At 38.2% G+C, this 27,008-nt stretch overlaps 1 long non-coding RNA gene and 1 other non-coding gene across 2 annotated transcripts in view; one reads left to right on the top strand and one right to left on the bottom strand.

Annotated features, from left to right (window-relative positions):
* Nucleotides 1-27,008, bottom strand: part of LOC137215468 (uncharacterized) — a 321,662-nt gene that overhangs the window by 283,711 nt on the left and 10,943 nt on the right. Inside the window, exon 2 of the long non-coding RNA XR_010939303.1 lies at nt 15,726-15,829. This is a non-coding gene — a long non-coding RNA (uncharacterized lncRNA). The remainder of the gene's footprint in view (nt 1-15,725; nt 15,830-27,008) is intronic.
* Nucleotides 24,140-24,246, top strand: LOC137215795 (U6 spliceosomal RNA). Its single transcript, XR_010939429.1, has one exon. It is a non-coding gene; the product is annotated as a U6 spliceosomal RNA (small nuclear RNA).

The following is a 27,008-nucleotide window of genomic DNA, read 5'->3' as shown; positions in this document are numbered from 1 at the left end:
CATAGAAAATTCCAAAATATATATCAAAAAAATACATCTTACAACTAGTATGTGAGTTTGGCAAGTTTACCGGATATAAAGTCAGTTTTTCTATGACAAATAAGAATTCAAATTTCTTAAAAATTCAATTTACAATAGTACACCAAAAATGAAATTTAGTTTCATATGTGTGAAAGATCTGTACAGTGAAATTTATAAAATACTGAAGGAAGAGACAAAGAAAAACCAAATAATCACATTCATGGATTGGAAGACTCAGTATTATTAAGATGTCAATTCTTTCCAATATGATCTATATATTCAACACAAAATCACTGGTATACAATAACCCTCTATACTGCTTTTGAAATTCTTCCATAAATCTAAAATTACCTCAAAATAAAATATTTTTAAAATTATAATTTGGACAATTAAGGAATTATTGTTAATTTGTTTGGGGGTGAGATGAGGGTATTAAGGTTACATTTTAAAAATCCTTACCTCTTAGAGACATAAATTTAAATTTTAAATAATCAGAAAATCACTAAATGGCAACCCCCATAGAATAACTTGTTTCATGCAAGATTCATGAATGCTAAAATTAGTGAGTGAAACTGTTATGAGAAACAAGATATATGTTGTCTCAAAATATCTCCCCACAAGACACTTACTAAATATAAAGAGAATGATAGTAACTTTACAGTGAAGTAACCTGGCAAACATCTTAACCAAGTACCTCCTGATATCATGCACAGAGAACACAGTACCATTTCTTGTATTCCTGCCCCAAATGCATATGAGTCCTAATCTTTCAGAAGCATTACACAAAACCAAACTGAGGGACATTCTACAAAATGACTGGTCTGTACTCTTTAAAAATGTGGAGATCATGAAAGATAGAGACAGGCTGAATTACTGCTCCAGATTAAAGGAGACAAATGATATGTGAGATCCAAACGCAAAATGCTATCTGGGTTAGACCCTGGATCAGAAAAAAATATTTTCTTCACTGTAAAGGACATTAATGTGGCAATTGGCAACATTTAAATAGGCTTTCAGGTTGGCTAATAGTGTTGTGTCATTTTAACTTCCTGATTTTGTCCATTGTATATGGCTATGTTTTTTAGGAATCACACAATTAAGTATTTGGGGAATGGGGCATCATATCTACAACTTACTCTCAAACAATTCAAGAAGAAAATAATACATACATATATAATATATAAACACATATACTATATATACACACATAGAGAATGAAATTATAGATAGAATATTTATTATATATATGATAAAACAAATGTGTTAAAATGTTTACATTTAGAAGACCAATGTGAACTCTTTGCACTATTTTTGTAACTTTTCTAAAAGTCTGAAATTAACCCAAAATTAAAGGTTTTAAAAATTAACAAAAGAGATGTAATAACAACACCTTGAGTCTGTGGCCTCCCCTACGTCCACCTTCTGTCTATGCCAGAAGAAAACTGACTCTATGCCTATCATTCATAAGACCATCTCAGCCACTTTTCCATTTTCTGTGGTTGATATAACATATTACCACAAAGTTAGTGGCTTAAAACAACACAAATTTATTATATTATAGTTCTGCAGGTCAGAAGTCCAAAAGGACTCATACTGGGCTACAACCAAGGTGTCAGCAGAGCTGTAGCCTTCCTTTCTGGAGGCTCTAGAAGATAATCTGCTTCCTTGACTTTTCCAGCTTCTAGAGGCTGCCTTCATTCCTTGGTTCATAGCTCTTACCTCCATCTTCAAAACCAGCAGCATAGCATCTTCAAATCTTTCTCTGACTCCCTCTTCTGTCTTCTTCTTCCACTTCAAAGTACCCTTATGATTTAAAATGAGGCTTACCAGGATAATCCAGAATAATTTCCCTACATTAAAGTCAGCTGATTAACAACCTTAAATTCATCTACAATCTAAATTCTTCCTTGCCATGCAACAATATACTCACTGGTTCCAAAAATTAGGATGTAGACATTTTTTTAGGGGCCATTTTTATCTGCCTATCACAGCTATCCTCTACCAGAAATGCCTGGAAATTATGCCCTATCCTAAAACCCAGATCCCTAAATCGTAACTCCTTTAGAAACAGGTCCCTAGGTAATTGACATTGTTGTGGTGATCGCTCCAGATGTAACTTCCTCAACTCCCCCATCCCCAATAAACTTTACAGATTTTAGTTATTTCTGTTTTTGTTTGTTTGCTTGTCAGTTGTACAGTCTTCCTTTCTTTGACTGTTACCATTGTCTGACTGAGCCTACAACTTGGAAGGCTGATGCAGACAAAATAAATCTCGCCGATAAGAAAACACTTCCTAATGTCTAACTTAAATCACCTTTGTTGAAATGTAACCATAGTTCTTCCTGTCCTTGCTTTGGAAGTAACAGTAAGCAACAAGTCAATATCAACCTAATAAAAACCTTTTAATTTAGAGTCTATCTTTCTAAGGCAACACACACACACACACACACACACACACACAGATAATATGTCAACCAACCAGCCAATCCAGGATAAAGGCCAGTCAAGTTACTTCTTGAAGTGATGGAGTGATACAGTCAAGCCCTAAGATAAATAGCCATCCACAAACATGACCTATATGATACCTCCAGCTTTTCTCCCTTAGCCAACATAACCCTACTCAGTCCTTGCCTATTTCCTAAAGTGCTCAGAATTTAGGTTACCCTCTCTTAGTTCTGATTCCTTCCTAAATCTCCTATGTAAGTTCAGCTTGGACCTGGAGCTTTTTCCTTCTCCAACTGGCAACATCTTTTTCATCTTTCAAGACTTCTCACATGATCCTTTCTCCCCCAAGAACAATTAGCCATGCTCTTCTTTGTGCTCCCACTGGAGGCGCTGGGGGTTCATACCTCCAATATAACACTTAACTTGTGGAACTGAAATTCTCTACATTACCATCAGTTTTGAACTCAAGTCTTGTTTCTGGACTATGGATTCCAAGGAAGCAGCTATTGTTACATTTTATTGCTCATTAAATGAGTCCAGGATTTCTTCCTACCTTTCTGGCTATTCCTTCTTCTATTTTCAGGTTAATTCTCCTTTAACTAGAAGAATTCCAACTCAATGCTAGAATCCTTCAATACTTGGTCTTTCGTCCTCTTCTCTTCTCAGTGTATATTCCTCCCCCTAGTTGACGGTTATCCACTTCCTTAGTTTCAATGACTACTTTTATGCAAATTACTCCCAAGGTGTATCCAGCCCAGAACTCTGCTCTGAGATTAAGTCCATGCATCCATCATCTCTTGAATGCCTTAAAAGCACCTCACACACATGCTCAAAACAGAAGTCAGGAACTTTCTCCCCGGTAATGAGCACTTTTGGTTACCTTCCCAGTACTCATTTCCCCCTCCTTACAGCAGTAATATCCTAATTTCCTTTAAGGACTTCACTGCTCCCACTGTTGACCAATCTGGTCTCCATGAGGCTGACCACACCCTCATCCCCAGTTCTAGGGATAGACAGTAATTAACCTAAACCAATCCACATATCCCATCCCTCCCATCATCCTGGGCGGCATGTCTCTTGGACTGTAGGCATATAATCCAATCAGAGCAACGGAGTCACAGTGATGCCTTAGCTGGGGCTCCTCAAGAGCAAATCCCTCTTCCTGTATGGTGGTATGAGTATGTGGTCATCTTGCTTCTCTAAGTGGCCAAAGGTACCCAAGACACTGATCCCTGTCACACTGTTTGGCCCCTAGACAAGCCATTCCTAAAGCCAGTTTACCCTTTTTTTTTTTAATATGAGTCAACTAATTCTTTCTGTTTAAGCAAGTCTGTATTGAGTTTTCTATCACTCGGATCACATAGACTGCTATGATGAGACTTCTCTGGGAAGCCCCAGGGCAGACATTGTTCTGTTTTTGTTTTTTAATATGTAATACCTGTAGACAGCAACTGAATTCCCCTAGAGAATAGTTGAGAAAGAGAGAGAAGTCATTAATGTACATAAGAAAGCTACATGGTGCACTAAGACAAGGATGCTATCTAAAACAAATGGGTAGAGGTTATTGACCACAAGAAGAATAAAATTCACTGGTATTTGAAAACAAACTCCCAGAATCACTCTGAGCTCTCCCTTTTAGCCAGCACCATCAATTATGATTATTAAGTGCCTGCTCGGCTGCTGTGCAGTAGAAGAGGCAGGGAGGTTTGGTAGCTAGGCAACAGCCCGGAAACTCAAAGGGTAGGAATTGTGATTCTGGCTCCTCCATAAAAGTGATAAGTGGCCTTGGGTAAACTTCCCCTGCCTTGTCTCCTCCATCTGAAAAGTAGCGTCACCAGAAAGTCTGCACCAGTAATGCAAAAAGTCTGCCTTTCTGCACTGAGGGAAGAAAAACAGAGTGAACAGTACACTGCAATCGTAGAAAAGTGAGCTTATGGGGCCTAAGAAGTGAGGAACTCATCACGGGACCAACCTCTCAACTGAAATCACCACTTTATTACAATCACACTTTATTACATTTGAGCCTGAGTAATCTGTGCCTCAGTTTATCCATCTGGAATGATTCACAGATAACGGTCAGGTCCTGAGTTAAAATACTAATTAAAATATGTGATCTTTATTTTTACAGGATCTAGGGGAAAACTTGGGTGGAAGAATCTCTCCCCACTAAGTACCTTTGGAATTCCTCAAGTACCTCTAACCTGTAAGCACCTCAAAAGAAAGGTCACAGCTGCCTGATTCACCACACAAACTCCAGTACCTGGCCCAGTGTCTAGTACACAGTTAGTGCTCATTGTGTTTAATGAATGAGTACATTAATTATTTAAATAATATCACCTCTTTAAATGGGGAAAAGACAATATATAACCTCAAGTGAAGCATAACTAGTCTTGAAGGAAAAATGTCCACTGAACAACTCTGGAGGAAGTAACCTTGATCTATACTCTAGGGCAAAGTTAAGTCCATGCCAGGTCATGAATAGCCATGAAACAAGATTACACTTTGACTAATTCTCTTTTATTTATTTTTACTATTATTTAGAGTAGACCCAAATAATACAGTTACAGCTCAACAGCATTCCTCTTTCCAAATATAACTGTCATTTCTGTAGAGCAAGTTTCAGAAATGTTTATATATTATCAAAATTAAGTTTCAAAATGAGCTACAGCATCTGAAAAAAGGGGATAATAATACTTCACAGAAACTAATTGGAAACTTGTTTTGAAATAAAGTAGTTATTATTTCCATCATGGAGAGATGAAAGTACAGAGATTTCCTTTTATCTCACCAGCCTAGTATCTTACATTATTTATTCACACTAAAATTAAAACCTGGCCAAATCCTACTGAGGCACTGCATATCAGTTAGAGATTATTCTTCTGGAAATGAACTTTTGTTCGCAAATTTCATTATGCAGTTACAAATGACTATTATTAAAATGTAACATATAAAACTAAATTGTGTTTTTTTTCCTGGCCATGCACAAGGTTCAATTTCCTATGCAGTATTATTCTTTTCTTCTGGACTTAGTGGCATGCTGTCCCTCTGCCCATTGCTTCAGCATCCAGAGAATCTCACAACACCCACTCCACTCGCCTGGAGCCCCCACCAATGCCACTTTTTATTCCTCTATCCCTTGCATCCCAACGAACAGACACCAAAGGACATTCTCCACCTGGAGACCTTGCCAAGGCCCATTTTTATTTTTTCTGCAGACTCAAACCTCAGGCAAAGTGACCACCTACAAAAAGTACTTGGAGCATGATATTGACCCACTTGCAGCTTTCTGAGTGCCTAACTCTGAAGCTCTTTCTTGCCCATCCCCCAGGCCTTGCCACTTCCTACTCATTTTGCCTGGAATGCTCTTCCTTGATCACCTAATTCTGACTTGCCTTTTGGTCTCAGCTTAGAAGGAACTTTCTCCAGAAAGATTTTCCTGACCTACCTCCCAGCTACTGGATCAGGTACAGCCTCTGTGTTGCCATGGCACCCTGTACCACGTGGCACTTGCAACTTCTTAATTGACCCTACCTCTCACCAGATTGTAAGCTCCAAGACAGCAATAGTTAGGTCATGTTGTCTCACCATGTTTTTACCAGTTTCCGGCACGGTGATGGGCATATAGCAATTGATCAATAAATAGTGCGTGAATTTGGGATTTAGATTCAACTCTGGTATCTGGCCTCTAGGAAAACCAATCTCCCATTTGAATTCCAAAGAATGCTCACTATCTTTGGGCTTTCCTGCAATTAACTTTGTGGTTCACTGGAGTTCTCCTTGGTTCTCCACCTTGAGAACTCTAATTTTTCCTCTGCTCGTTTCCTTCCACTCCTGGAAGGTCCTGTATAGCACTTCTAGGGTTTGCTCTTCTGGTCAATCTGTTTGAAATGTGCTCATCAACTAGTTTTCAAAACTGGTCCTACTTCTTGGGTTCTTCACATCCATCCTATTTCCTGTACATCCAGGCTATCTTTTGCCTTATTTCCACTCTCTAGTCTACTCTTTAACTCTCTCTAGCTCAATAAGGATGAAGCTTGGTATGAACTTGTTAAGAGAGATTAAAAATGCATCTAGGCACTGCATGGATCTTTGTACAGACAACAATTTTAAGAAACTTCCAATCTTAGTTTTTGTGCATCTACACGACCTAGGTCCTTCATTCTGGTCAAACTTTACCTTTCCCCTGGGACACTGACACTCCACTACCTCCTATTCTAAAAAAAAAGCCTCCCACCCCAGCTCTGAAAGTCATTTTCCAATCAGCTCAATATAGCTTTTCCCTCTGCCTAGGTGCTGCCAATAGCTCCTTATTCATCACAGGTTTCTAGGTTTACTTGTTTGTCTGTCTGACCCTGATGAAAGGTAGAAATAAGGGCAGGTTTTCCCAGGGAAAAGTCAATCAGGTTATTTTTGCACAAGCTGCTTAAAGACAGTCTTGGTTCATATCTTGGTTACATTTGAAGAAAGGAGAGAATGAATATTGCTTATCTTCAGTCTTATTGTTTGCATCATTGGAGGTAAGAGAGGATCAATAAATAATATCAAGTTCTCAAGTTAAGAATATATTGAGACTTTCTGTTTGAATAAAAAAAAAGAACATATTGAGAAACAAGACAAGGAAGACAGACAAATAGAGATCAAAACATCAGCTTTATTATTATTACTGATAAAACTGATTTGAGAATTTGGCTTGATGTTTGGGCACAAATGGACTTGCTAACACTACTTCTCAACTAGGCAGATTTACCCACCAATCACAGGCATCGCTACACTACTGTAGAACCCTCCCCACCCAGGCAGAAGCTGCTTCTGTTAAGTTTCTAACATGTGTCAGTACCCTGTAGAATGGAGACCTCCAAGAAAGAAAGGTCTGAGTTAAGTAAGTTTAGTTCTTTCTCCTATCACAAAATGCCAGGAATGTTATGATTGTTATGACAAAGGAAATCCATCCGTCATGAAAACATAAAGGCAGAGGAATGGAGAGTCCCTTGCATACAGCAACCACTCAAATCTATCAAAGCTTCCACCAAAGTCCCTAGTATTGTCCCAAGATCTGATAGCTCTGGATTCCCTTGGTGATTGCAAGTTTACCTTTTCATATTGTTATGAAACAATATTTTAGGATTCCCATGAGGTGTTGTGGATCTGTTTGGCTTCATATGAGACTAAGATAAGTTTTCCTTTAGCATTCAAACTAAGCCAGAAGGCTTGGAAATGGGTGTACTGGTTACTTGAATTCCCTGATGAGGAAGAAAGTCCTTTTTTTAAAATTTCAAACCAGATTCAAATGACAGTCTTTAAAAAAATTCATCCATTTATTTTGCTGCTGCCATAAGCACACTAAATGTAATTTAATCTTTCTTTGATGATTCATGGTCTTTGAGAGCCTCACATCATCATTAATCCTATGAATTCTCACTGTTTGGTACTGGATACACAGAAACACAAGATACACAAATTGGATTGAATGGGCAAACTGTGGCTGACCAGGAAGCTCTCGGATGAGGTCAGACTCTTTAAATATATTTGAAAGATCACAAGAATGCATTAGAAATGATTATGGTGGTGCTGGTTGTGATAAGCACTTACTATGTACCAAACACTATTCTAAGCACTTTATGTGTATTAAATCATTGACTCTGAAGTCCTAGGAGGTAAGCATTATTACCTCCATTTTACAGGAGTGGTAAATCAGGTTCGGAGAGGTTAACTAACCTGCCCACGGTCTCACTGCTACAGGAAGTGGAACAGTCAGGATCTGCCCTTGGACTGTGTGGTTCCAGAGCCTTCCCTCATAACTAAATGCTAAAACAAGAGAAAATGTGCATAGGAGTGTTGAACTGAAAGAACAAGGTAGGAGAGTTAATCCCTCAATGCATTGTAGTGAATATGTTTATGTGAAATATGCTTAAGCCTTTCATCCACAAACTCAGAAACACACACACACCCCTTATCAGCTACAATCAAAGTAAAAAGGATGAATCTAAAAATCACACTCACTGCTTGGGGCACATGATACAACATTAACAAACAACAAAGAGAAAGTCATATATCTCAACTTCTGTTGTATTTCCATCTTCTTTATCAAGGAGAATGATCTTTAAACTCAGGAGGGTTGAATAAATGTAGTTTAGAAGGAATTGAAGTATGGGATAAGTAAGGTGATAGCAAGAGACCATCTTGCTGTTTTAAATGAGTTCAAGCCTCCGGGCCTAAACAAATTACATCCCAGAGTATGGAGAGACTTTGCAGATGTAATCTAAGCGTCACTGTCAGTAATCTTTACGGGATCATAGAGACTAGAAAAGGTACCAGGGCAATGGAGCTAGAAAAACAGTATTCCAATTTTTCAACATGAGAAGAACGGTGTATTCCGTGATGTACAGATCCACAAGCTTGACTTGGAAACTCGGTAATACTCTAAAATGTTTATATAGACAATTTGTGAGCCTTTAGAAAAGGAAGTGGTAATCACTAGGACTCAGGACGAATTCACTGGGGAAAAGTAATAAAGATCCTGCATTCCTCTTCTTTATAGGTTTAAGGACTGGTGAAAGTGGGGATGCCATCTACACCATAAGAGATGTGAGAGCTACCTGGCTGAGGCTCCTATAACTCTTTGGGTTACCAGGGTTGACTCAGATGATCTGGCTGGCTGATGGGGTCCCCTTTGCTTTACATTCCATGAAGTCGTACATCTTCTCAGAGAGAAACACCAGAGAGAGAAAAACCTTCATATGAACAAGGGAATACAAATCCTGTGCCTTCCCAAAACCCCCAAACAAGCTCAGATCCATCTGTGGTTTATATCAATTAGGGCAAGCATATTTACAAAGTCTCTTAATACTCTTGGCATCTGATGGGTAAGTAAGACACTGTTTTTAAGAAAATAAATGTCTGGTTGACCATTCATACCAAAAATGCTTGAATTTATAAATCAGTGTCCTTCTGACTAGAGCCTTTCTCTACAGAGAGTTGCATAGCTCTCATCCTCCCTCCAACAGGACTCTCCCCAATGTCTCCTCCTTAGAGAGGTCTTCTCTAATCATCTAAGATGATTGCCCCCTATCATACTCTGAGTACCTTGTTTTATTTGTCTACATAGTTCTTGCAATTAGCTAATGTCACATTATGCATTCTAGCTCTTACTACCATCTGACATTGTATTATGTACACTATGAGATGTGTGTGTGTGTATGTATGTATATATTTATGTATGTATGTATGTATGTCTCCTCCTTTTGCAGAGCCAACAAATTCTATGTGAATGATGTCCCTACGTTATATGGTAGCCCTGCCCTTTTGAATGTCAGCTCCATGAAGGCTGGGATTTTGCTGTCTTTTTTTTTTTACCACTATACCCCTAATCACTAGAATAGTACTGAAGTATAGCTGTGCTCAATAAATATTTATTTCTCAATAATATTTGTCTAATTAACGGATGTCAACCTAGAGAATGGTTTCTAGAGGCTCTACGGCTCTGTTCTTAGCCCTATCCAACATATTAAATTTGACTCAGATAAGGAGAAAGAAAATAAGAGAATTGATTCTGAGTCTATGTCACAAAAACATTTATTATTATTATTATTATTATTATTATTATTATTATTACCAAAACCATCACCTACTCAGCAACAGGTACTTATATTATTGTGAATGCTCACAACAAACCTAAAAGGTAGAAATTGTTATCACCTTCATTTTGATATGAGGAAACTGGGCTTGGGGAGTTTCAATAACATGTCAACATTAGACAGCAGGTACAGGAAGCTAGGATTAAAAACCAAGATTGTCTCACTGCAAAGTGCATGCTTTTTTTTACAATACTATGATAACACTTACAAAAACATGGAAAAACCTACTTAAATGTGCAGCTGACAGGAAAGCCAGTACATTAGATGAAGAATCAAGATTTTACAAGAGTTTGACAGATTTGAATGGCAGGTCAGAATTCCAAAAACATATATATTAGGTATAAAGGTAAAGACCCATATGCCAATTTTAAGAGTCAAATGCAGGTACATGGTGCGGGAAGGAAGAGATGGGGGAAATACTCATTTATTTGAAACAGACCAAGAGGCATCAATCGACCACAAGCTTAATATAAAACAACATTAAGATGTGGCTGTCAAATGAACTAAAATGATATTAAACTGTATTATTCAAGACTTTTTAAAGGGAGGGGGGATGCAGTTCTATTCTGCAGAAACTAGACTAGGAAAACCACAGCCAAAGTAGAGTGTTAAGGCCACTAGAATGGTGAAAATATTGTTATGAACATAAGGCTTGGTGAAGCTTGGCCTGGAAGAGAAAAGACTCACAGGGATAAAATAACCATCTGCCTATCTGAAAAGGACCATCATGACAAACAAAAGGACATCCTCTGTTGATCCAGATGAAACAGGTTTGACTAAAGATACAAAGCTTACTAATAATTAGATGCCTTCTCCCCAGTCTATCAGGGAAGATATTCAAGCAGAGGCTACACGACAACCTGGCCCAGATACTTTAGTATCTCCCCAACGAGGTATGAAATTTAGTTGATTTTGTGTATTTTTGTTCAATCACCTCCTTCTACATACAGTGACATAATTTTCTGAACCCCAAACCAAGACCTGTGGTTCTAAACAGACTTTTGTGTTGCTTCTAGGTTCAAAAGACAGTCCAGCAGATACAGTGCTATGCTACCAGAATACTGAGTTTCTGGGAGATGTCAATGATTGAAATAATGGGGAAAATATTTGAAATTAGGACTTTCCTGGAAAAGGGAATTTGTAAAATCATTCTAGGGTAGGCATTTTTCTCTCCTTGAGTACTCATCTTTTACCCAAATAGGCAGAAACTTTTGGTTGGTGTTCACTCGGTTCTTTCCTAGTACAGCAAGTTTTCTTGAACTATGGCCCCTTCTTACAAAAGCTTAGAACGAAAATATAACTACTTCAATTCATTCATATTTAGAAAATCAAGCAGCCCTCAGAAAAGCTTCTTGGAGCATAGTAAAACTCCAAGGCCCTCCTACAGAAGCTATGCCAACAATTCCCTCATGATATCACTTCCACCTTTGTGGGGATACTCTAGCCTGTGCAGCTAATCAAGCTCCCAAACTATCCTGGTTCCTCCAGCCTCCAGACCAGAGTGCCTCCCAACCAACTCCCCACCTTGGGATTCTTGCTTCAGAGTCGGGTGGGGCAAAAGAACCCCCACCCCCACCCTTGGCCAAATCTGGGCTCTCTCTCCTTCTGGAATTACAGTTCCAGAACTGTTCCCTACTAGACACAATGTTCTTTTCAATAGACTACTTTGTTTCACACTGACAGTCATTTTTCACCCTGCATGGCAGAATTTCAAAGCCAAGAATCCTGTATTACACAGTAAACAATCAAAATTAGACTCAAAATTGCCTTTTTTTTTGACATCTTTATTGGAGTATAATTGCTTCACCATGTTGTGTTGGTTTCTGCTTTATAACAAAGTGAATCAACTATATGTATACATATACCCCCATATCTCCTCCCTCTTGCAGCTCCCTCCCACCCTCCCTATCCCAACCCTCTAGGTGGTCACAAAGCACCGAGCTGATCTCCTTGTGCTATGCGGCTGCTTCCCACTAGCTATCTGTTTTACATTTGGTAGTGTATATATGTCCATGCCACTCTCACATTTCGCCCCAGCTTACCCTTCCCCCTCCCCGTGTCCTCAAGTCCATTCTCTACATCTGCATCTTTAGTCCGGTCCTGCCCCTAGGTTCTTCAGAACTTTTTTTTTTTTAAGATTCCATATATATGGATTTTTTTAATAAGATTCCATACAGTATTTGTTTTTCTCTTTCTGACTTACTTCACTCTATATGACAGTCTCTAGGTCCATCCACCTCACTACAGATAACTCAATTTCATTTCTTTTTATGGCTGAGTAATATTCCATTGTATATATGTGCCACATCTTTATCCATTCATCTGTCGATGGACACTTAGGTTGCTTCCATGTCCTGGCTATTGTAAATAGAGCTGCAATGAACACTGTGGTACATGACTCTTTTCGAATTATGGTTTTCTCAGGGTATATACCCAGTAGTGGGTTTGCTGGGTTATATGGTAGTTCTATTTTTCGTTTTTTAAGGAACCTCCATACTGTTCTCCATAGTGGCTGTATCAATTTACACTCCCACCAACAGTGAAAACGGCCTTTTCTGATTTTGATATATTAATCAACTCTTCATGAAAGCTTCTAAACATTTTCAATTACATCAAAAACAGGGTGGCAACATTTTCCAACTTCAAAAAAAAACAGGCTTAGTTAAAGGTTTGTTTTCTATTCCACGGATACTCTATATTACATATTTGCAACTGTTTCTGTTTTAGGACAGATGAATTAATAGCATCAGTTCTAAAATCCCAGCATGTCAGCAGGGGGAAAAGAAGTATTTCCATCTGTGATCTTTATTAACCAAGGCAGATACATCTATTCTGGTGTGTTTGTTTCTTCCTTCAGCTGTAGCTTTGGGTACCTGCATCTCTCTGAGACTATAGGCTTCATTGTTGCCATTAAATGCCAATTGTTGGTCAGTTGTGCACTCTCACAGATAGTAGGCAAATAATGGGTCAAATGAGCCCAGGGGAAAGAGCAGTCTTGATCCCCCAAAGACCCAGCCTCCCTCCTGTACTTTACGTCTTACTTGACTGGGCAAGAAAACTGGCATTTGAACTAACAATGAAAAGATCCTGAAAAACAAAACAGGAAGTAAGGTATAGTCAAGAGGGATGTATAAAAGAAAATGTATATAGGACAATTATATACTTAATAGATTAGCAGCTAAAGTGCTTAAATTATATAAGTCTATTACTTTAAGAAGTGGAAATCACAGGCAGAATGCTACTAAGACTACTGAAATGTTTACACATCCTTCCCTAAATGTATTCCTTTAAAAAAGAGCTTAAGGCTGCTCCTGCTGTTAATTGCTAAAGTTTTTTGGTAACCTCTAAAGGACTATCTTATCTACTAGTTAAAACTGGCAAGTTATAAGGATTTACTGAATCCCTGCAGTTTGCAGTGTATCATGTGCAAGATACAAAAGAATTAGAATACAGAAGATTTGTTCACAAAAAGGCTTACATTATAGGATAGAAACTGGACAAAAACACTTGCAAAACATGTAAGAATACTCTGAAATGTGGAAATGAATGTGATCTATTATATAATTAGATGGGGCTTTATGTGACCCTACACTGGAATTTCACCTCCCTTAATTGAAATGAAACACAGAACTTAAAAGCTTTTAGCATTTGAAAAAGTTTCTCCCAGAGGACAGAGCGGCTAACAAGTGATCACTCCTCTGCCCTGTGATTTTTCACAGACACACACACACACACACACACACACACACACACAGAGTTTTCTTGGCACTCCTTAACACAAATGAGACACACTAAAATTTTCAAAAAGACTTTACTATTTCACTTTGTGTAAGATGCATAAAAAGCAGTCAAGCTTATGGAGTCCATCATAATAGCTACATAAACCCCTTGGTCCCAACAAATATTCACATTCTTATTCCCCAAAGGAGCTAGTGATTCAACACTAATCTGAGGCTGTGGGCCTCGTGGACACCATTAAAGACAGAATTTTTACGGCCTGTCCTAATATTCTCCCAGATTATGGAAACCTCTCATCTCCAGCATAAACTGTACTTTAATTCTTTATATCAAGATGGGGTGGAAATTTCAGGATGCCAGAAGATTGAGACTCACATGATTTTTATTTCCTATCACATGAAATGCCAAATAATATCTCAATATTACTCATAGTACTTCCAGAAGTCTGCCTGAAAGTGAAAGAATTTTAATCATCCAAAGCTGGTATTGCTCAATTAGGGAGTGAAGCAGAAAATGAAAAGACATTTCACCCCTACAGGTGAGCTTCTATAGGGACTGAATTGGAGGAAGTTTTCCCAGAAAGTAGACAGAATCCTGAAAAAGGTTTTGACTTGTCTATGGACAGAAATCGAAAACCCACAGTGACATCCTTCACACCTTTGTTTTGACTTATATGGAACAGGAAAGAACAGTTTCTTCCCAGTCTCTCTCTACAGACATACCTACTAAAAGTGCTGGCAAGCAGGTGTTCTCAATTAACAGGATTTAAGCAGGTATTTCTTAAGCTTTATGCAGATATTTCTTTTCTTCCTCCTCATTCTAAATATACAGCAGCCTTTCTACCAGAAAGGGGAATAGCGCTGTTGTTCTTTGATTAAGAACAGTGATCATAATCTATTAGTCTACTGAACACCAAGAAAAGAAGAAATCACTATATTGCAATGCCAAGGGCCTGGGTCCCACGTGAGTACTTTCCTAAGGGTCTCTCTGAACAGGCCCCATCTGTGCAGCTCACTCACAGTTTACTTTGCCTAGATGACTGATAAAATACCTAAGGGTACACTGTCACCCTTAACTGAGACCCCCATCCTCTAAATTCGTGGTCTGGTTGTTAATGACAAATCTCTTCATGGAACCTCCTTAAAAGAAAGGTTACTCCCCCTTTACTATGAAACGGGGATACTACTCGGTCAGTAACTATACACAGTAAGAATGTGTAAAGAGATAGTAGCCAAAACGGAGTGTCTTATTCAGGAGTCAAATTAATTAAGGAAGATTTCCTAAAGGTGGTAAGGCCTCCTTATAGAGTTGATCATTATCCAACTGTATTTATTTTATAAGTCTCCTATAAATTGTAACCCTGGTGATTTACATGAATGAATTAACACCTATGTCTAGTAATCATCCAACAGAAAAATTAAATATATCTGAAATATATGTCAAGTTAATTTTTTGTTTCATTTATCACAACATGAATCCCAATTCACATATGTCAGTCTTCTTAATCTACAGCAGCTAGTGCATGATTCTGTCCTCATGACTTTAAAAAAAAAGGAGGAAAGTTAATTTTAAGACACATTTTTAAGACCTAAGACACATTTTAAGGCACATTTCCGTTAGGAAAACACTATGTCAATTCAAAGGCGATGGCTGTGCTAATGTAACAAAAGATCTCTAGCATTCCTTATACTGTCTGAAGTAATCCCCCATTCAGGTTGGCCCCAGAATGATGGTATCCAAAGAACTTAAGAGAGGAAATGAAATTGCAGCAAAATGGGACCCTATGAGATTAATAATTTTATAATTTAATATTTACATAATTGTACCTAAAACATTAACTCAAGGTATAAAGAAAGATAACTGGTTAATATAAGTTTAAATACTTACAGTTATCAAGACAGTGGTCATTGGCAAGTGAAACCACAAGAGAAGAGGCCCATGCTATGCCTGGTCCTGCTGAGCAATTTTCAGACTTCAGCTCATTCTGGCAACTACGATTAAAGAATACACAGAAACCAGAATTATAATTACATGACTTTACATTGTATCAATTAGCATGTTTCCATTGAAAATAGTAAAAGGCTGAGTAAAATTGGCTTAAACAATGACTTTTACTATATCACAAAACAGGACGTCCAGAGGTAGAATAGCTCCAGTGAGTTTACTGAGTAATTCAACAACATCAAGAAGGACCCAGGAGGGCGGAGCTTCAAGATGGCAGAAGAGTGAGACGTGGAGATCACCTTCCTCCCCACAAATACATCAGAAAAACATATACATGTGGAACAACTCCTACAGAATACCTACTGAACACTGGCAGAAGACCTCAGACCTCCCAAAAGGCAAGAAACTCCCCACGTACCTGGGTAGGGCAAAAGAAAAAACAGAGACAAAAGAATAAGAACAGTACCTACACCAGTGGGAGGGAGTTGTGAAGGAGGAAAGGTTTCCACACACTAGGAAGCCCCTTCGCGGGCAGAGACTGTGGGTGGCGGAGGGGGGAGCGTCGGAACCACGGAGGAGAGCGCAGCAACAGGGTACGGAGAGCAAAGCGCAGAGATCCCCGCACAGAGGATCGGTGCCGACCAGCACTCACCAGCCCGAGAGGCTTGTCTGCTCACCCGCCGGGGCAGGCGGGGACTGGGAGCTGAGGCTCGGGCTTCAGAGGTCAGATCCCAGGCTGAGGACGGGGGTTGGCTGCGTGAACACAGCCTGAAGGGGATAGAGGTCACAGCTACTGGGAGGGAGTCTGGGAAAAAGTCTGGAGCTGCCGAAGAGGCAACAGACTCTTTCTTTCTTGCCTCTTTGTTTCCTAGTGCTCGAGGAGATGGGAGTTTAAGAGCGGCACTTAAAGGAGCTCCAGAGATGGGCACTACCCGAGGCTATCAGCGAGGACACCAGAGACGGGCATGAGATGCTAAGGCTGCTGCTGCCGTCACCAAGAAGCCTGTCTGCAAGCACAGGTCACTCTCCACACCTCCCCTCCCGGGACCCTGTGCAGCCCGCCACTGCCAGGGTCCCGTGATCCAGGGACAACTTCCCCGGGAGAACACACGGTGCACCTCAGGCTGGTGCAAAGTCACGCCGGCCTCTGCCGCTGCAGGCTCGCCCCAAACTCCGTACCCCTCCCTCCCCCCGGCCTGAGTGAGCCGGAGTCCCCTAATCAGCTGCTCCTTTAACCCCATCCTGTCTGAGCGAAGAACAGACACCCTTAGGTGACCTACATGCAGAGGCAGGGCCAAATCCAAAGCTGAACCCCAGCATCTGTGCGAACAAAGAAGAGAAAGGGAAATCTCTCCCAGCAGCCGCAGAAGCAGCGGATTAAATCTCCACAGTCAACGTGATGTACCCTGCATCTGTGGAATACCTGAATAGAAAACGAATCATCCCAAATTGAGGAGGTGGACTTTGGGGGAAATAAGTTTTTTTTTCCCTTTTTCTCCTTTTGTGAGTGTGTATGTGTATGCTTCTGTGTGTGATTTTCTCTGTATAGCTTTGCTTTTACCATTTGTCCTAGGGTTCTGTCAGGGTTTTTTGTTTGTTTTTTTTTAGTATAGTTTTTAGCACTTGTTATCATTGGTGGATTTGTTTTTTGGTTTGGTTGCTCTCTTCTTTCTCTCCTTTATTTTTTTTTACTTTAAAAAGTTTTTTTAATAATTATTTTTTACTTTAATAACTTTATTTTATTTTACTTTATTTTATCTTCTTTCGTTCTTTCTTTTTTTTCTCCCTTTTATTCTGAGCCGTGTGGATGACAGGCTCTTGGTGCTCCAGTCAGGCGTCAGGGCTGTGCCTCTGAGGTGGGAGAGCCAAGTTCAGAACCCTGGTCCACAAGAGACCTCCCAGCTCCACATAATATCACATGGCAAAAATCTCCCAGAGATCTCCATCTCAACGCCAAGACCCAGCTCTGTTCAACAACAAGCAAGCTACAGTGCTGGACACCCTATGACAAACAACTAGCAAGACAGGAACACAACCCCATCCATTAGCAGAGAGGCTGCCTAAAATCTTAATTAGGCCACAAACACCGCAAAACACACCACCAGACATGTACCTGCCCACCAGAAAGACAAGATCCAGCCTCATCCACCAGAACACAGGCACTAGTCCCCTCCACCAGGAAGCCTACACAACCCACTGAACAAACCTTAGCCACTGGGGACAGACACCAAAAACAACGGGAACTATGAACCTGCACCTGCGAAAAGAAGACCCCAAACACAGTTAGTTAAGCAAAATGAGAAGACAGAGAAACACACAGCAGATGAAGGAGCAAGGCAAAAACCCACCAGACCTAACAAATGAAGAGGAAATAGGCAGTCTACCTGAAAAAGAATTCAGAATAATGATAGTAAACATGATCAAAAATCTTGGAAATAGAACGAAGAAACGACAAAAAACGTTTAAAAAGGACCTAGAAGAACTAAAGAGCAAACAAAAAGTGATGAACAACACAATAAATGAAACTAAAAACTCTCTAGAGTGGATCAATAGCAGAATAACTGAGGCAGAAGAACGGATAAGTGACCTGGAAGATAAAATAGTGGAAATAACTACTGCAGAGCAAAATAAAGAAAAAAGAATGAAAAGAATTGAGGACAGTGTCAGAGACCTCTGGGACAACATTAAACACACCAACATTCGAATTATAGGGGACCAGAGGAAGAAGAGGAAAAGAAAGGGACTGAGAAAATATTTCAAGAGATTATAGTTGAAAAATTCCCTAATATGGAAAAGGAAATAGTTAATCAAGTCTAGGAAGCACAGAGAGTGCCATACAGGATAAATCCAAGGACAAACACGCCAAGACACATATTAATCAAAATATCAAAAATTAAATACAAAGAAAAAATATTAAAAGCAGCAAGGGAAAAACAACAAATAGCACACAAGGGAATCCCCATAAGATTAACAGCTGATCTTTCAACAGAAACTCTGCAAGCCAGAAGGGAGTGGCAGGACATATTTAAAGTGATGAAACAGAAGAAGCTACAACCAAGATTACTCTACCCAGCAAGGATCTCATTCAGATTCTATGGAGAAATTAAAACACTTAGAGACAAGCTAAGAGAATTCAGCACCACCAAACCAGCTTTACAACAAATGCGAAAGGAACTTCTCTAGGCAGGAAACACAAGAGAAGGAAAAGATCTACAATGACAAACCCCAAACAATTAAGAACATGGTAATAGAAACATACATATCGATAATTACCTTAAATGTAAATGGACTAAATGCTCCAACCAAAAGACATAGACTGCCTGAATGGATACAAAAACAAGACCCGTATATATGCTGTCTACAAGAGACCCACTTCAGACCTAGGGACACATACACACTGAAAGTGAGGGGATGGAAAAACATATTCCATGTGAATGGAAATCAAAAGAAAGCTGGAGTAGCCATTCTCATATCAGACAAAATAGACATTAAAATAAAGACTATTACAAAAGACAAAGAAGGACACTACATAATGATCAAGGGATCAATCCAAGAAGAAGATAAAACAATTGTAAATATTTATGCACCCAACATAGGAGCACCTCAATACATAAGGTAAATGCTAACAGCCATAAAAGGGGAAATGGACAGTAACACAATCATAGGAGGGGACATTAACATCCCACTTTCACCAGTGGACAAATCATCCAAAATGAAAATAAATAAGGAAACACAAGCTTTAAATGAAACATTAAACAAGATGGACTTAATTGATATTTATAGGACATTCCATCCAAAAACAACAGAATACACATTCTTCTCAAGTGCTCATGGAACATTCTCCAGGATAGATCACACCTTGGGTCACAAATCAAGCCTTGGTAAATTTAAGAAAATTGAAATCTTATCAAGTATCTCTTAAAAACACAACGCTATGAGACTAGGTATCAATTACAGGAAAAGAATCTGTAAAAAATACAAACACATGGAGGCTAAACAATACACTACTTAATAACCAAGAGATCACTGAAGAAATCACACAGGAAATCAAAAAATACCTAGAAACAAATGACAATGAAAACACGATGACCCAAAACCTATGGGATGCAGCAAAAGCAATTCTAAGAGGGAAGTTTACAGCAATAAAATCCTACCTTAAGAAACAAGAAACATCTCAAACAAACAACCTAACCTTACACCTAAAGCAGTTAGAGAAAGAAGAACAAAAAACCCCCAAAGTTAGCGAAGGAAAAAAAATCATAAAGATCAGATCACAAATAAATGAAAAAGAAATGAAGGAAACAATAGCAAAGATCAATAAAACTAAAAGCTGGTTCTTTGACAAGATAAACAAAATTGATAAACCATTAGCCAGACTCATCAAGAAAAAAAGGGAGAAGACTCAAATCAATAGAATTGGAAATGAAAAAGGAGAAGTAACAACTGACACTGCAGAAATGCAAAGGATCATGAGAGATTACTAAAAGCAACTCTATGCCAATAAAATGGACAACCTGGAAGAAATGGACAAATTCTTAGAAATGCACAACCTTCCGAGACTGAACCAGGAAGAAATAGAAAATATGAACAGTCCAATCACAAGCACTGAAGTTGAAACTGTGATTAAAATCTTCCAACAAACAAAAGCCCAGGACCAGATGGATTCACAGGCGAATTCTATCAAACATTTAGAGAAGACCTAACACCTATCCTTCTCAAACTCTTCCACAATATAGCAGAGGGAGGAACACTCCCAAACTCATTCTATGAGGCCACCATCACCCTGATAACAAAACCAAAGATGTCACAAAGAAAGAAAACTACAGGCCAATATCTCTGATGAACATACATGCAAAAATCCTCAACAAAATACTAGCAAACAGAATCCAACAGCACATTAAAAGGATCATACACCATGACCAAATGGGGTTTATCCCAGGAATGCAAGGATTCTTCAATATACGCAAGTCAATCAACGTGATACACCATATTAACAAACTGAAGGAGAAAAACCATATGATCATCTCAATAGATGCCGAGAAAGCTTTTGACAAAATTCAACACCCATTTATGATAAAAACCCTCCAGAAAGTAGGCATAGAGGGAACTTTCCGCAACATAATAAAGGCCATATATGACAAACCCACAGCCAACATCGTCCTAAATGGTGAAAAACTGAAACCATTTCCACTAAGATCAGGAAGAAGACAAGGTTGCCCACTCTCACCACTATTATTCAACATAGTTTTGGAAGTTTTAGCCATAGCAATCAGAGAAGAAAAAGAAATAAAAGGAATCCATTTGGAAAAGAAGTAAAGCTGTCACTGTTTGCAGATGACATGATACTAGACATAGAGAATCCTAAAGATGCCACCAGAAAACTACTAGAGCTAATCAATGAATTTGGTAAAGTTGCAGGATATAAAATTAATACACAGAAATCTCTTGCATTCCTATAAACTAATGATGAAAAATCTGAAAGCGAAATTAAGGAAACACTCCCATTTACCACTGTAACAAAAAGAATAAAATACCTAGGAATAAACCTACCTAGAGAAACAAAAGACCTGTATGCAGAAAACTATAAGACACTGATGAAAGAAATTAAAGATGATACCAACAGATGGAGACATATACCATGTTCTTGGATTGGAAGAATCAATATTGTAAAAATGACTACACTACCCAAAGCAACCTACAGATTCAATGCAATCCCTATCAAATTACCAATACCATTTTTTACAGAACTAGAACAAAAACTCTTAAAATTTGTATGGAATCACAAAAGACCGCAAATAGCCAAAGCAGTCTTGAGGGGGAAAAATCAGACTCCCTGACTTCAGACTATATTACAAAGCTACAGTAATCAAGACAATATGGTACTGGTACAAAAAGAGAACTATAGATCAATGGAACAGGATAGAAAGCCCAGAGATAAACCCATGCACCTATGGTCAACTAATCTGTGACAAAAGAGGCAAGGATATACAATGGAGAAAAGACAGTCTCTTCAATAAGTGGTGCTAGGAAAACTGGACAGCTACATGTAAAAGAATGAAATTAGAACACTCCCTAACACCATACACAAAAATAAACTCAAAATGGGTTAGAGACCTAAATGTAAGACCGTACACTCTAAAACTCTTAGAGGAAAACATAGGAAGAACACTCTTTGACATAAATCACAGCCAGATCTTTTTTGATCCACCTCCTAGAGTAATGGAAATAAAAACAAAATAAACAAATGGGACCTAATGACACTTAAAAGCTTTTGCAAAGCAAAGGAAACTACAAACAAGATGAAAAGACAACCCTCAGAATGGAAGAAAATATTTGCAAACGACTCAACGGACAAAGGATTAATCTCCAAAATATATAAACAGCTCATGCAGCTCAATATTAAAAAAACAAACAACCCAATCAAAAAATCGGCAGAAACCTAAGTAGACATTTCTCCAAAGAAGACATACAGATAGCCAAGAAGCACATGAAAAGCTGCTCAACATCACTAATTATTAGAGCAATGCAAATCAAAATTACAATGAGGAATCACCTCACACCAGTTCAAATGGGCATCATCAGAAAATCTACAAACAACAAATGCTGGAGAGGGTGTGGAGTTAAGGGAATGCTCTTGCACTGTTGGTGGGAATGTAAATTGATACAGCCACTATGGAGAACCGTATGGAGGTTCCTTAAAAAACTAAAAATAGAATTACCACATGACCCAGCATCCCACTACTGTGTGTATACCCAGAGAAAACCATAATTCAAAAAGATACATGCACTCCAATGTTCACTGCAGCATTATTTACAATAGGCAGGTTATGGAAGCAATCTAAATGCCCATCGACAGATAAATGGATAAAGAAGATGTGGTACATATATGCAATGGAATATTACTAAGCCAGAAAAAGGAACAAAGTTGAGTCATTTGTAGAGACGTGGTTGAATCTAGATACTGTCATACAGAGTGAAGTAAGTCAGAAAGAGAAAAACAAATATCGTATATTAACGCATATATGTGGAACCTAGAAAAATGGTACAGATGAACCGGTTTGCAGGCCAGAAATTGAGACACAGTTATAGAAAACAAATGTATGGACACCAAGGCGTGAAAGCAGCGGGGGGGTTGGGGGTGTGTGTGATGAATTGGGAGATTAGGATTGACATCTATATACTAATATGTATAAAATGGATAAATAATAAGAACCTTCTGTATAAAATAAAATAAAATTCAAAAAAAAGGAATAATAAAATACTATTTGAATATACTCAGACATACATCATTTAATTTTTTCATTTCATTCCAAATTCTTCATTTATTACATAGCCATCTCTCACATGGAAAAAAAAATAGTCATGATACTTGTTAAATATGTGTTCTTTTCTAAAATATTTTATCAATTCTAATGAGAAATAACACTAATGAAACATTTTTAATCCTATATCAAATATATTTAAGGGATGTCAGGAGAAACAACTATATGTGGCACAACTATAAAGCAATCAACTGAGAGGTAAGAAACATAAATTCTAATTCTAACAGCATTTATTCAGTACTCAATGTATACCAGGCACTGTGCTAAATGTTTAACTCATATTCATTTATTTAATCCTTATAATATCCCTGCAAACTATGTACTATGACTATCCTATTTTCAGATGTGGAAACTGAAGCACAGAGAGGTGATTTGACTTGCACAAGGTCACACAGCTAATAAGTGGCAGGGGGGCACTGTGGGACTTCAGAGCCAAAACACCTAGCCATGGTTCAACATGATCTCTCTAGTCCTGGAATTGCCACTAGCTGCTTAACTTTGTTGGAGCCACAGTTTCCTAATGAGTTAAAGAGTTGAGTAGAGATCTTTAAGAAAATTTCCAGTCCTAACACTTAAAATATCATGAAAACCATGACCTTACAGAATCTTCCTCTGCCAAATGCTTTATATTAAAGTTACATTTATCACACAACCAAACACCCATATCTGGACACTTACTTTCTAGCAACAACTGCAAGATAATCCAGAGGAAGAATTAACTAAAAAACCAATCATGGTATGTAAGTCACAGGAAAAATACGTCTCCTTGGAGGAATAAGGTTGCAGTTTATCAGTCCTAAACTCACGAATTTCCCCAGACACTGATGTGAGACCTACCTAGAGGGCAGGTTACAGAACTGGGTTTCCTACAATATGGTTTCTGAACTAACTAAAGAGCTTCCAAAGCATGTACATTTCCTGACATTAGGCGGCGGAAAATTTTTCCCCCTTCAGAGCAAAACGTCCCCCAGGACCTCCTAAAGGAGTTATAATTGATTTTAAACCATCTCACCAAACATAATTATAAGTACTTGTGTGCTTGCTTCGGCAGCACATATACTAAAATTGGAACGATACGGAGAAGATTAGCATGGTCCCTGTGCAAGGATGACATGCAAATTCGTGAAGCGTTCCATATTTTTATGTATATGTATAGCGGATTCACGTTGCTATAAAGCAGAAACTAACACACCATTATAAAGCAATTATACTCCAATAAAGATGTTTTTTAAAAAAAGTACTTGTAAGATTCCTCAAAATACCTCTTTGGAGTATCCATACAGAGACACAGAGTAGAGCTATACATTTGGAGAAGAATTAATATTAAATTTATTTCACCAAACACTGTGACCTACCCACTAGAGTGACCTACCATTCAGCTTACCTGAAGAGCAAAAATTTAAATCTAAATGACTAAAGTCTCAAATCTTATTTTAATAATACAAGCAGGATTGGACAGTACCTTCCTGCAGTGTGTGAAGTAGTTCATACTCGCTGTACTTTTTCACTGTGTGTAAAGAGGGACATCAAGTGGTCTAAGTTCTGGAAGACGGGCATTTTCTCAAAAATCTTTTAAGCTCCTATGGCTCCCTGACAGGATGGATAGAAAAAAGGAGTGCAAAGGATAGAAAGTTTCAAAACACTCACCTTTTAAAAAAATTACTTGAATAATTTCAGCCAATTTTTGTAAGGATCAATTTTCCTTAGTTACAGTTTTCTTTTGGATACTCAGTCATATCTCAATTATCCCTAGTAGGTAAGGGATATAATACTGTTTAGAATACATAAATAATTTATGTATCATAGTATGTGTGTATATAGGCATTTTGTTATATAGGCTATTTTGCTTTCCTATTGCATTTTTTATGTTACATAATAAAGTTAATTTGTTATTCCTGAACAACAGCAACAACAACAAAAAGACCTGAAAAAGCCCAAAGCATTGTGAATGCTAAGGTAAAGTTGTGAAAAATAAATTTGCTACAGTATGGAAGGACTAAACGATACAACTTTTTTTAAAAGATAGTTATAGCTTGTCTACATCTATGATTTGAAATGTATCCCAAATAAAAGTGCTGGGCACTTCTATTCCCATACACTTGTAATCCCTTTGTCCTGTTTATGGAACAGATAAATGAAGAAGAGCTTTATAACAATTTTCAGCAAGAAAGAAAAGTTAGGCTGCTGGATAACTGCACAGAAAGCCACTATTGACAAGAACCACCTGCCTACTATTATTTAAATGTTTCTCATATCAGAAAAGCATGAAGTTCTTTTGAGGTTGTTTCTCCCCTTAGTCCTTCAGGCCAGATTCTACAGATAAGGGGGGAAATGAGAGGCATTACTACTTGGTCTTGCCTGAGCTATTGAGTTTATAGTAAAATAAAATAAAATATAGTAAAATAAAAATTAAGGGCTTCCCTGGTGGCGCAGTGGTTTGAGAGTCCGCCTGCCGATGCAGGGTACGCGGGTTTGTGCCCGGTCTGGGAGGATCCCACATGCCGCGGAGCGGCTGGGCCCGTGAGCCATGGACGCTGAGCCTGTGCATCCGGAGCCTGTGCTCCGCAACGGGAGAGGCCACAGCAGTGAGAGGTCCGCGGACCGCAAAAAAAAAAAAAAAAAAAAAAAAATTAAGCTAATGTGGACACTAAGCAACAAAAGAGTTAAACAAGTATAAATTGAAATAACAAAACTCATTCTATAACAGTGACACCTTCAGTTCTAAGTGAAGTGGAATGATCAATGAAGTACATGGGCAGGGGAGTCCCATCACCTCACTTCCAAGCCAGGTCAGCCTCTTCCAAACTCTAGCAAGCTATTTAACTGCTCTAGATCATGTTTCTTCCTATGTGAAATGCGAATACCTACCTCAACGGGTTATGGTGAGAAACAAATAATCAGATTGAAAGCATTTGTCAAAGTGTCTGGCACATAGCCAACACTCTGTACATGCTAGCTGCTACTCTTATTAACCCAGGAGTGAGATTATCCAACTGAAGGACAATATTTGGACAGGACATCCTGATCTGAGAATGTCTCTCATTTCTCATACTGACATAATTTAAGTTCTCCCTTTCATGAATTCTTTTTTGAAAACTTAATTCCAAAAGTAATACACATATTTTATAAATAAAAACACTAAAGAATAGGTTCAAAGTGAGAGTCCTATACCCATCTCCAATACCAACTGTGGTTATTCTTACTTTAAAAGTCACAACTGCTCTTGGTTTGAGAACCAGTTTTGTTCTTCATTTTATATGTGTCTATCCATTTATATGTTTAAACAAAAACAGATGTAGTTATTTATAATCTTTTAAAATAGAAATTGAATCATGTTATAAAAATTATTCTAATATTTGCACTTTCACGTAACAACATATCCAGGATCTCCTTCAGTATATGTTAGTGTGTGAAGATTTATGCTGTTGACATAAATTTAATAGTAAATTTTAAATAAAGAGACAAGATAAGGACACAAAGTGTTCTTTCATCACTGTTTAACTTTTAAGAGCAATGACTGCGTTAAGATTATGTTGATTTTTTTAAGTCCTTTACCATTTAGAGATATCTACTGAAATATTTACAGATAAATTATATGATGCCTAGGATTGGCTTCAAAATAACTGGAAAAGGGATAGAGAGAAGGAAAATGAGGGGATAAAAATAAAACAAGATTGGCCATGAGTTAGTAATTAAGCTGGTTGGTGAGTATATGAGTGTTAGACTGTTCTCTTCTCTGTACTTTTAAATATTTCTGAAATTTTCCATATTAAAAAATTTTTAACATTTTCTATCCTTAAAATTTAGCTATTAAATTCCAAACAGCTATGCATTTAACTTACAGCAATTAATTTCTGATTAGTTTAATCAACAAAACCAATGGTTCCCAACACCCATCCCCTAA

The sequence above is a fragment of the Pseudorca crassidens genome, chromosome 20 (genome assembly GCF_039906515.1).
Source record: "Pseudorca crassidens isolate mPseCra1 chromosome 20, mPseCra1.hap1, whole genome shotgun sequence".
In the NCBI taxonomy this organism is placed as follows: domain Eukaryota; kingdom Metazoa; phylum Chordata; class Mammalia; order Artiodactyla; family Delphinidae; genus Pseudorca; species Pseudorca crassidens.
Note: the sequence above shows the minus strand (reverse complement) of the source record. Positions and strands in the feature narration are given on the sequence as shown.